Raw genomic sequence first — 12,211 nt, forward strand, 5'->3', positions numbered from 1 at the left:
TATGCCATGCTTCAGCGATAACGTGAACTTTGATTTATTTCTCTTGAATGTGTATCCCAAGACAGGTGTATATAAAAACATGAAAAATGAGGTCAACGATTACGAGATCCGATTAAATATCACTTATCTTCTTGTTTCGAGTCCTAGAAAAATGGTGCAAAAACATCCACCAAGCTATTTATAGACTATACCATCTTTCAAATGGATTTTAAAGCAGTCGAATCAATTTTACACTCACTGAAAGTGTTCTGGTCATATGCAACTTCTAATATATATTATTAACTATACTGAACGCTTACAAAATTTTTTATTATGAAGTGCTTGTGAATAAGAGGTTAAATAACATCCAACAGACCTTTTATTTCTTAAGCCATCGGGTAAAAAGCTTTAAAATATGTGCAAAAATACCAAGTAAAGTATATTTTTTCCGAGGGAGTGGTGCTTTGAAATAGTTTCCTCTCATTAATTGACCATTGTTGTAAAATCTTGTCAACATGCAAAAAATCATCCTCAGCCGCAAGGCATCGATTTTGTAATAATATGCTCCCATTATCGGCGTGATACCTAAAGATACCATAGCTGTTTTCATTTTGCTATAATTATTGGTGTTTTTTCATTTGGGTTCTAATCGCCTAGTTTTATCTGACATTGGTGGTTTTAGCTGTGAGTATTCTGAATAATAATTCTATTGCCAAGTAATATGAAAATAGTGGTGTTAAACTTATAGCACTATCTTGATGGAGTTGAACGCTTCTTTTAAAGAGACAGCTAGGAGCATTAACCTAAAAACATAGATCAAGTATGCTTCATGGTCTATTATAACCCAACCCAGTTTTTATTGTGTAATAATGAAGCCCTGGTTATTCTGAGATGGTCAGCAGCAGAAAAAACTGACCAAACTAATCACATGGAACCAGAATTCACCAGAGAACTGACAAACTTTTTACCTCCCACACAATCTCTTGAAATCATGATTATTGCCCAAAGCCCTTTCAATTTTGTTTTCACAATATAATATATTCGGAATAGTAAATTTCTTCTGGATAAAAACGGCTGCAACCACCTCCTATTCAATCAGCAAATAGTGTGAAATACGCCACGTCTCGGGACATACACCTTATATCGTCCTAACGGAGTTCATTCCGAACACAAACAGAAAATTAAAGGTACACGAAGATTAACTTTTTCCATATTAGAGATCCGTTTTCAGTTGATAACGTCGGTGATTACGTAGACATATAGCCAGGTGTAATGAAATCCAGGGGCGTAATAAATAATCAAATTCAGTTAAGATTTATGTTGTATTTGGTTTGGGTATTTCACGATGTCGGTAATGGTAAATTGTAACTTTCGCCGCACAGATTTTAACAATTACGTAATAAATCTCTTAAACGAGATACACAAGACACAAACACACACATGGTTGCGTAGTGAGTTTAGTAGTATGTCCAATGGAAAATGAAAAATAAATGTAATACTACTTTACATACTGGCATGCTAAATACAATATACAATGAGAAACCATGTCAAACATATATAATTGTCTCTTTATCTGATGATGTTAGCTTCTGACTTTTATACTACTGGAAATCTCTGGCTGCATAATGTTAATGTACAAAAAAATCCTTGCAGATTTATTCGTTTAGCAAAAATATCGTGAAATTTGAATTACGTTCTGGTACATCAGAACTAAATTACAACACATTGTCTATGAAGCAGTGTATACACATAATCATGCATAACTCGCAAACGCAAATCAACTAACATTAGATGATGCTCATATCGAAAACCGTGATCTTAACGTTTTCTTCTGTAAGGGCCATGAGTGTTTCATTCGAAATGATAAGAGCTTCAATTTAGTTCTAATTAAAGAAACATATACATTCGATTTATTGTGATGTAAGTATTCCCTACACAATAGAGAGTGTAACTTAGATTCTCACAACCCACACCAAAATAAAGCGATTGTCTCATGCATAAAAATTAAATTGGAAATGCAAATCAATCCTTACTACCAGCGGAAAGGAGTTCCCTGCGATAATTTAATCAAATGATCTGGCAAGTTATGCTAAATTTATTTCCAATCACCCTGTATATAAAATTGCACGATAAAGTGGCGCGTATAGTTAGTTATCCTGTGATCTAACATGGCGGGAAGGTTCAGCATGGTAGGTAATTGCCTAATCATGTGAGAGATTTACTGGGAGGCAGCTTTTGGTAACACATCGCTTGCGAGAAATTATACCTGGTTGTATTTACGCGCCATAAAATGTGGCGGGAAAAGTTGGTGCGCAGCAAAGCGAAAAATATGATATCTTTCATGGGCGAGAATGTGTACGTCGTGAATGCCAGCTGAAGAAATTGCCGAATGAGTGAATGGTTTAACTACTTTGCATTGGTTATATCAATCGATATATCACGTTGGATCACATGTTTTATACGGCCGATTACTATGGTGTCAAAGGGTTAATACATGTGTGGCCTCTTTTTGACGCTACCAATTTTCTTGATGACGAAATCACGAAAAGGCGGGCAGCCTACTTAAGCAACGGTAATGACGCAACTCAATAAGGGTGTCAACAATTCCATGATTTGATTGCTTCAAACGAGGAAGAATTTCCTTGCAAAAGAAGTTGTGAACAATTGAATCCATTTGAATTAAGTAAAAAAATTAAAGCAATTATACAAATTCCTCAGTGTAATTTATTTTGTACAACCACGAAACTATGTATATTTTGAAAACAGAAAGCATTTAGAGAGGGTTTAATGTTCGTTCATTATTGGTTTATTTTGGTTCAGTCGTAATAATAAAATATTAATCTAGCTGAATACTGAATGATAAAGTACGTTTCTTTACAGTTAGTAGAGAGATTACGATGTCCGTAGCACGTGGAACGTACGTTTTAACGTACGTTTTTACGTACGTTAATACGGTGTTAAATATGGCTAGTCTTGGTTCCATGTCCAAACTGGATTGTGCTCATTCGTCACGAAGGAGAACAAGGCGCCTGCAACGAAGACTATAAGCTACTATAATATCTGATCTATGTCAATAGACGGCATAGTGATTGAAAAAATAATGGTAAGCGCAGGCTACCTAGTCTCTGCCTAATTCAAACAGCACGCTTTTGATTTGGACTAAATAGCAAGGAAGAGGCCTCTTCCTCAGTTTTTATGATTATATTAGGCTGGCGGGTAAGCATCATTAATTGATCTCGTACACTGGTATATCCATAAGTACCAGACAGTCTGTGTAGCTCAATGGTAGAGCGCTCGCCCTTCAAGCGAGAGGTCTGGTGTTCAAGTCCCCGCACAGGCAGGTATGTCCGGAGTTTTTACTCTGGTATATCTGCCTATGCATGTTATGTTTCCATTTGTAAATCCATGTTTGAATGTGCTAGTGTGCGATGCGTAATTATTCTTTCCCTGTATAAAAACCACGCTGCTTAAACTTGATTGTATTTCTGTGCTCCCCAAATATTATAGTTGCCCCAAAACATATATTTTGGTAGATTAAGGATCACTACATCCATATATCATGACTTTACTTTCAAAATGAGACTTGAAAATTGGATGCGTTGCATGAACTTCGACATGAGATAAAATCAGCATATTTCAACGTAGCACCTGCGTTTTATTCCACTTTGAAATCCAAAATGTGAAATCGCAATGTCATTTCTTATACGCAAAGTATCACACACATTTCAATGGGCAATCTCTGCGTATGGACATCGCGTATAAATTTAGTCAATTTTTAACACATCGCTGCACCTTTATTATAATGATTTGTTACAAACAAAAAGGATCATAATAATAAATGGAATTTCCTTCGTATGTTCATTATCCTTGACTGTCTTTAACATATTGTGAAATGGACAAATTTTGTGCATTTTCAAAGATGTCCGATACCTACGTTTGGAAATCGCAATCTCTCTAACCGGCAAAGTGCACTGATAAAATAGCACATTTTATTCACTTAAGATTCAAAATCTAAATGTATTTGAACTTCAATTCTTCCTGTTCTTGCAATATACTCTTTGTTCTACACCCAAGCTTAATAATAAAGTTCGTTATGATTTTGATTATATACCAAAATTAGGAAAACATACTATACCTGTAATTTTTAAACACTTGAGAAAGTTCCAGCAATCTTATTGGTTCTTAGCCGTGTGATATGACACGAGACGACGCGATACTCGCACGCGCTATTTGAACCAATCGGAGGTGCATAGCAATAACGGGACTGATCGATTCTAAGCCATAGTTAATTCTTTGTAAAATGAAGGATTTATTTGGTATTAGAATAATGTTTTTATTTGAATTGAAGTGATGAGAATGAGAATAAAGGTATTGTTTTTAGACGCTGTCGATAGTGCATCTATCGTCTCATATAACACGGGCGACATCATTACTTTTGGCATAAAACAACTCGGTTTCGCCTCGTTGTTGTCACCCGTGTTATATGAGACGATAGATGTACGACAGCGGCTAAAAACAATACCTTTATTCTCTAATTACTTATTATCTTTCATTTTGAAATGTTCAATGTAGGTCAATACACTCATTAAGGTATTAATTACAAAAGACGCATAATTGGAAACACGCACCAAACTCGGAACTTGGCGCATTATGTAAATGAGCCCGCGGTCACCCTGGGCATTCAAAGCGTACTATACTACCGTTACGTGCCTCTGTTGATCATAATTATTTTGAGCACTTTAGTTTGATAGGTATATTTAGCTCTATTTATCTCAAATTACAAAGGCATAAACAGAAACCTAACTTATCTGTTCTTTTGTTTGCAACTCTCAAAATGTGTACATTCAAACTGATATCCATGAATATCCTTGCTTTCTAGCTCCTCAATCTGCCCCCAAAGTCTTCACCGTGAACATGAACATTGCTTGCTTACATCAAGTTATTTTTTATTAAGGTGCAACTCCAGATATTAAAGTGAACGCTATATACCCAGTAAACACAAAAACGTTTTAAAAACGTTTTAAATAAGTTATATTTTGGCTTTTGGTTTAGGTAAAAACGTATTAATAACATTAAAATGTCGGGTTATATAAAGGTCATGATAACGTTTTAAAACGTTTTGTATGAAAACACACTACAACAATATTTTTAAATGTTTTTAAAAAATGTTATTGTTACTTAGTTTTGCAAACATTTTTGCCAAATATTGTGTCAATACTTAAATAACATTATGTTAAAATATTTGAATCCAGCAAACACAGAAATGTTCTTAAAATGTTTTTTTCAAAACCTTTTAATAACATTTAAATGTCGGGTTATCAAAAGGTCATGAAAACGTTTATAAAACGTTATTGAAAATATTTTGGGCAAACATTTTTCGCCAACTAATTTTTCAACCCCAAAATAACATTCTGTTTAGAATGTTTTGTATCAAGTTTTCAAGAATGTTTTTGGAATGTTATTAAAACGTTTTTATACCCTTTACATGTATATAACCCGACATTTAAACGTTTTCTGTAAAACATTTTTGTTTGCTGAGCAGTAGATTATCAAAAATGTTTTTTAAGGTTATGCAAACGTTTTATACTCTTAATATGCCCTTTATATAACCCGACATTTAAACGTTTTCGGACAACCCTTTATAACCTTTTGCGAATGATGTCGAAAACGTTTTGTGTTTGCTGGGTAACTAATCAATGGTATTAAATATTGTGAACATCTTAGTATTAGGTATTTTACGAGGGATTGATTGTTTGTTTCTTTTTCTTATTTATCGGCATGAGAATGTAGTAAAACGGAAAAATGTGTTCTTATTCAATTGAGAATTAAATACCAAAAAACAGCATTGTCATTGTTATTGCACCTTTTTTTTAAAATTCTATTTATCAAACATGTGAGCTCTTAAAGCCATATTATAACATTTGCTGTTGAGGACGCCCTCACTGATTTTTTAAAATTCATTTTTTTACACAATTATATTGTACTTTATTAAACCAATATACCGTAGAAACCCGTCTATAAGGAATAGAAGCGACTGTGATGATAGCATATTTCACGCTAGCGCCCTCCACAATATTATATCATTATGGAATTTGAGCAAATCATTTACCGACACAAGCAGGTATACAATGTATTATTTTATCTTTATTTCGCATCTCACGAGCATAGCTCACTTGGCAAGGCATAAGACTTTGGTTCTTTAGATCGGAAGATGGTGAGTTCGAGCCTCATCACGGTCACACAAACTTTTATAAACAAAATATTGTTCAAACTTTTCATTTATATTTTCTTGCATTTTTTAAAGACTCCTTTCGTGATCATTTTTTTTCATATTTAGTTTAATTTATTCTATTGTTTTTCTTTTATTGTTTCTTTTCTTTGTCTTTTTTTTTTCTTGTTTAATTTTTATTTTTCTTTATTTTTCTTTGATTCATATAATATTGGCAGGATAAGGAGAGGAGGAACTAAAGACCCATTCAGTGATTTGCTCATCCGGACGATCGTAAAAATCATCAAAATTCACCTTTGTCATTGTCATAGATGTGGTAACATAGCCTGCTAGTGGTTCAGCAGAAAACCGTGTGACACATAATATACATTTGGCTACATTTTATTATACGATAAATACGAATTTATTAAACATGGTAACAAATATTCTCTAGCAGATCGGTTATACGATCATGGAACTGGTAGGCAGAGGCCTATTATAAATTCGGGATATTAAATATCTTCCTGACCAGATCTGCGCATGTGGTCAAAGACGATTCCTTACTAGCCACAGACCGTCCGCTGGAATTAGTTGAATCGCTATGGCTATTGGTCGGACCTCTCATCTCTCCACATCGATTGTGACCTATCCCCGACATTGCCCTTATGAACTCACATCCTCCTGTTTTATTTCAATACGCTGGCGAAGTTACGTAATAATCGGATTAACTACCATAGCAATAGGTGAAAACAATTTTGAATATACCGCGTTATACACTGATACGTTCAGGCGGTACCTCTTCATTGAACCATATCATGCTGCACCTGTAAGATCTTTGAAAAGACCAGTATTGTATTCAATCTATGATTGCAGACATACACAGTACAGGTGATGAGTGTAACCTGCTTGTAGCGCAGCGCGATATGTTCAAAATTGTTTTCACCTATTGCTATGGTAATTAATCCGATTAATTACGCAACTTCACCAGCGTATAATGGCCGAATAAATTCTGACCATCACTTGGCTTGTTGGATTCGTCTATACTACAATTCAGCATCGAAGTGGTTACGTAATTCTCTTGGTTACCGGATCACGCTACTTTGGTATGCCTTCGAGTGCCATATACTTTATGTGGTGATCATTTCGATCGTGGTTCATTACTCTAGCGCGTGATCCCGTTGACATAGTAACATTACGTAACTTCGATACTGAATTCGCTGTCGAAGTGACGTAATAATCGCAATAACTACCATCAAGCAGATTGCACTAATCACCCGCGTATGTCACCAAACATAGATTGAATACCACTCTTTTCATAAATACTAATCTTACATGGCGAGTGATTAGCATTTCTTTGACAACTATGGTTTAATGCATAGGTGCCACGTGAACGATGAAGTGCAGGGCTATATATTCGAAATTGTATTCATCAATTGCTATGGTAGTTAATCCGATTAATTACGTCACATCGACAGCGAATAGCCTATAGTAATTAGTATGGGTTCAAGTGGAACAAAAAATAGTGTATGTCCATTGCTAGCTATGGTAATTAATCATGTTAGTGTTTACATCACTACTTCGGTGAAGACAAGAGAAGTGTGCCTTCTCTACCAACGCCTGTGATATAACAGGTGCAAGCGAAACAAAATTGAATGACCAGAATAGTTTCCTTTGTCAGATGAATTGATTGAAGTTTTTGAAGACACTCTATTCTTGATGGGACAATAGATTCAAATATGGAATAATTATTATTCCTCATCTATTTTTTTTATTTAAAAAACTGCAATTGTGGCAACAGAACAATATTTATTTTGATTTCATTTCAAGTAGAAACAAAATCGTGCTTAAGCCAAAAACGCACCCTACCTCAAGAATTGGGATGGCACAAAGGTGCAACATAGGTTTTTATTGCAAAGACGAGGACAGACAAGTAGTTACAACACATCTGTCTAACCGTGGGTTTCGCTATTATTTAGAATAAATGCTTTTACTAGTTTCTATAAAACCACAAAATTACTAAAAAAACTATAAAAAACTAAAAAAAAAAAAAAAAAAAAAAAAACGCACCAAAAATTAAAAGTAGAAAGGTAGATTTGAAGAAAGATAAAAGAACATGTCAAAAGTTAAAATTAAACGAGAATGAAAAAACGGAACCGGTGCCCGGACCATGCTCTCTTCAGCATGTCTTCAGTTCCAAAGTCTGACGCTCTATCAATTGAGCTATACGATCCTGATATACGAAACAGTCGTTATTATGTCAATACAATTGATTGGTGTTACAACATACTTAGATGGAATGCATAGCCACCCAGTGCCAGTATATATTTGCTCAAACTCCAAATACAACAAGCAACCTATTTTATTGAGGGCGTTTCTTAGGTATATCCTTGTAGACGGGGTTTTACGGTACCCTGCAAAAATCAAGACTCTAGGTGCTGTAGTTTTGTCAAAATCCGATATTTTGAATAAAGCGCCGGAACCGGCGTCTTATTATTACGATGGAATTATTAGTCGAACGCATACACGATGTTCATAACACACAGTGCGGGACGGTGATCTACACAACAAAGGGTCGTACCATAACATGACCGAAGGAGTGGTACGTATTGGCGACATACGCGCTGGTAGTAAATTCCAATTTTCTTTGCTTTGACGTAGTTGTTCGGCTCAAAAATAAAAGGGGATATATCTGACAGTAAAAACTAACATTTTATGTCAAAGAAATGCTAATCTATTTTGTATGATAATGTTATAATATTGCTTTAAGTTTACTATTTATTGACTGATGACGTTGGTATTTGGTGTTTATTTAGTTCATTTTATATGAGGCTGAAAAACACATACATTTTATTAGTTTATTCTTCTTAGTTGCCAGAATCTTTATATTTTTTTTCTAAATATCTTACATTTTGTATATCCATAATCTACTCTACCTTTTCCTTTCCTCTGCTTCCTATTCCTATTGCGTTGCACTTTTTAAATGCGTGTTTATTTAAGCTTTCATGACTTCGCATCTAAATATCATTTTCTTTGAATTATTTGTAGAGAATGAAGCCTGATGTGGACATTAGGCAGCATGTATCCTATTATAAGCATCATCAGATTTGACTATCATACCATCTTAAGTACCCTTAAGAGCTCACAGCGCATGTGTTCTCGTTTTTATAGACTTCCTCGCAGTTCCTATGAATTGTTTGCGTAATTTGAACAGCCCTCGGTGCTGTAAATGGCATTTGCCCTATTACGAGATAATTCATTTCGAGTTTTTTTCTGTATTTCATATTAAAATTTTATCGGAACAATATTTTCTTTACATAGTTTGTTCATTGGTAACAAGGGTCGCACCCAAGATAGTCCACATATTTAACTTACTTTTTTCGAATTAATCATATAAATTTTAGTTAAGTTAGACTGTTTCGTATTTAAATTTCAAACTTTATTGTCCATCTGATGTTTGATTAAAATCAGTTTATATGGAATATATTTAGATGCACTATCTATCTATCTTGCGGACGCATCCGAGAAAGAGTTTACAATTTTTTTCCAGGAATCTCTATCAGCCATCAGATTTGGAAGGTCATTAATTTCTTGATTGACGTCCCTTGCCACACAGTCAATGTAGTTGAATGGTCTTCTTCCTCTACATGTTCGTGGAAGCCTCATACAGATGACATCTGAAATTATTTGGTCTTTTGCTCGGTAGCAGTGGCCTGCAAATCTGGCTCGCCGTTGAGCAAAGATGGAGGACACCTGTGGAACACCATCGTAGATCTCTGCTTTGGTTTTATGTTCACGCCAGGATATATTTAGATGCTCACTTAATGATTCTTTATTTTGTGTTTTCTTTCTCTGCATTAGACAGTTCCTTGTCTGTAACAAAGGGTATCTTTCTCGTCGCCAAAGCAGTTTCAGCAGTGTAACGTATCACTATGTTGTTATTAATTCTAAATAACCTTGCCCTTCCCAGCAATGCGTAAAGAAGTGGGCATTGAAAATGACATGGCAATTTCTATAATTCAAGGCAAGAAGCAAGCATAAGTACGGTTCTACAGGTATCTTGCGATCGTTATACGTAGATCGCACGCAAGCACACAACGTAATGCATTATTATCTACAATATCTGTAGATATCTGTTTGAATTCAAGTACAAGGAAAACCATGTGACCATTACTGGTAGGTGTTGACCCATTTATGTCAAAAATGTCTTTCATTTCCGAATTTCCTGAAATTCTTCAATTGTTTGCTTTGCCTTGCATTTGATATTTGATATACTATGTGATTATGCTCTTTATTTGTTGATATACTATGTGATTATATTGTTTATTTGTTGATATATTATGTGATTATGCTGTTTATTTGTTTTCAATAGGTGCGTATTAAAAACAGAAGAGAAAAGATAGCTGGACAGTGCTTCAAAATAATAGAGGGTCTATTTTCTTGCATGACATCTGAAAAAGGTGCTTAAAAATCAATAAAAATACCAAACTGTATAGCCATACAGTTTGGTATTTTTTATTGAAAATGTGTAAATTTCAGAGCAACATGCACAATTGACTTGTTTTCTACCATTATTTTATAGTTTTAATGAAATTTCCCCCATGATTCCCCGCTGCACATCGATTTTGCTACCCAACCGATGTACTCCTTTTTGGTCCCCTCAAGGAGGGCGCACTGTAAAAGTGTGGTCTTTACACATGAGTTGTTTAAAACAGAAAAGTCTCGGGTCATCATAATTATGTCATCTGCGGATTCAAGCTTCTACTCTTAATTGATAATAATGTCTTTTTATTGTGAGAGTTCCATGTATGAGAAAATCGTGCTTGAAATTACATGTTTTAACATTGAAAACGGTGTAAAAGAAAGTTAGTATTGAACAAGGATGCGAGTTGGCAAAACGTAAAATTAGTTCCCACTCTATTTGAAATGTTTTTTCTCAAAAGTAATCTACTCGAATGTTCTATCCTGAGACGAAAATATTTTCAAAGGTATTTTCGTCTCAGTTTCTAACCGCATTAACCATATATTTTGATTTGGACAAAATTGCAGTAGCCATGCGATAAAAGTGTTATAAAAGCTCAAATACATACACTCATGTTCAACAGTCTTCCACATCGCCCCTAGATAACTGTCTGAATTCAGATGCAACACTAATGTCCCTAGCTGAGTGATTGTAGTAGGTATATTTTTGTCACATTTATTACTTTCATGTCCGATTTGTTATCAATATCCTCTCCAATTGTTTCAATTTTATACAATGACTTCCTTTAGATATTTGATTTATTATGGTTCGTAGTCGTTTAGGATGTCTAAATTTCGATTACATATCTATGTTCAATTAGGTGATGGGGTAGGGTGTGCCAACATATTTTTATGGTGAATTAATGCTTTGCGTGCTAGCTATTGGCTTCAACATAAAAAGTTTTGAGATATTTTTCAAAATATTAAGAGCTATCTCAAGAACCACTGGACCAATACTAGGTTTGTTTGTACTCATTGTATTGCATTTTACGGGTTGAGTACAAATATGGTCATGACAATGTACATTGTATAAATTATTTACAATGACTTCCTTTGGATATTTAATTTGTTATGGTTAGTTGTAATTTATGATGTTTTTCTATTATATATCTATCTTTAATCAGGTACATGGCCTCTGTTTACATGGGTTATTAAAACGCTCAAATAAGCGTTCAAATGCCATGGGTAATCGTAAATCCATCCTTTGTGCTTGTTGAGGTCCGGCGGTTTTTATTTTTGTTTGAACAAACAATAATATTGGGATTGTCATTTAGTTTAAACTCGAAATTTTGATTAGAATATCAATTTTCATTCATACTTACCTACAATTCTGGTTAAAATCATTTTTGGCCTGTTTTGTAAATATCCAGAGTTTCCTAATTTTGTGAGGCCGTTCTCACATTATCACATCATAGCCCCATACTGAATATAGAGTACCGTATATTGGTATGTATTAGGTGGTTTATATAGAAATCTATGTGGGGGGGGCTGGTACAGCTAAGAACA

General features: G+C 34.6%; 1 non-coding gene across 1 annotated transcript; it reads left to right on the plus strand.

The window, feature by feature from the left end:
* The first annotated feature begins 3,247 nt into the window (after positions 1-3,247).
* On the plus strand, positions 3,248-3,319 carry Trnae-uuc (transfer RNA glutamic acid (anticodon UUC)). The gene has a single exon. It is a non-coding gene; the product is annotated as a tRNA-Glu (tRNA).
* The last annotated feature ends 8,892 nt before the right edge of the window (positions 3,320-12,211 follow it).

This window comes from Amphiura filiformis, chromosome 20 (genome assembly GCF_039555335.1).
Source record: "Amphiura filiformis chromosome 20, Afil_fr2py, whole genome shotgun sequence".
Classification (NCBI taxonomy): Eukaryota; Metazoa; Echinodermata; class Ophiuroidea; order Amphilepidida; family Amphiuridae; genus Amphiura; species Amphiura filiformis.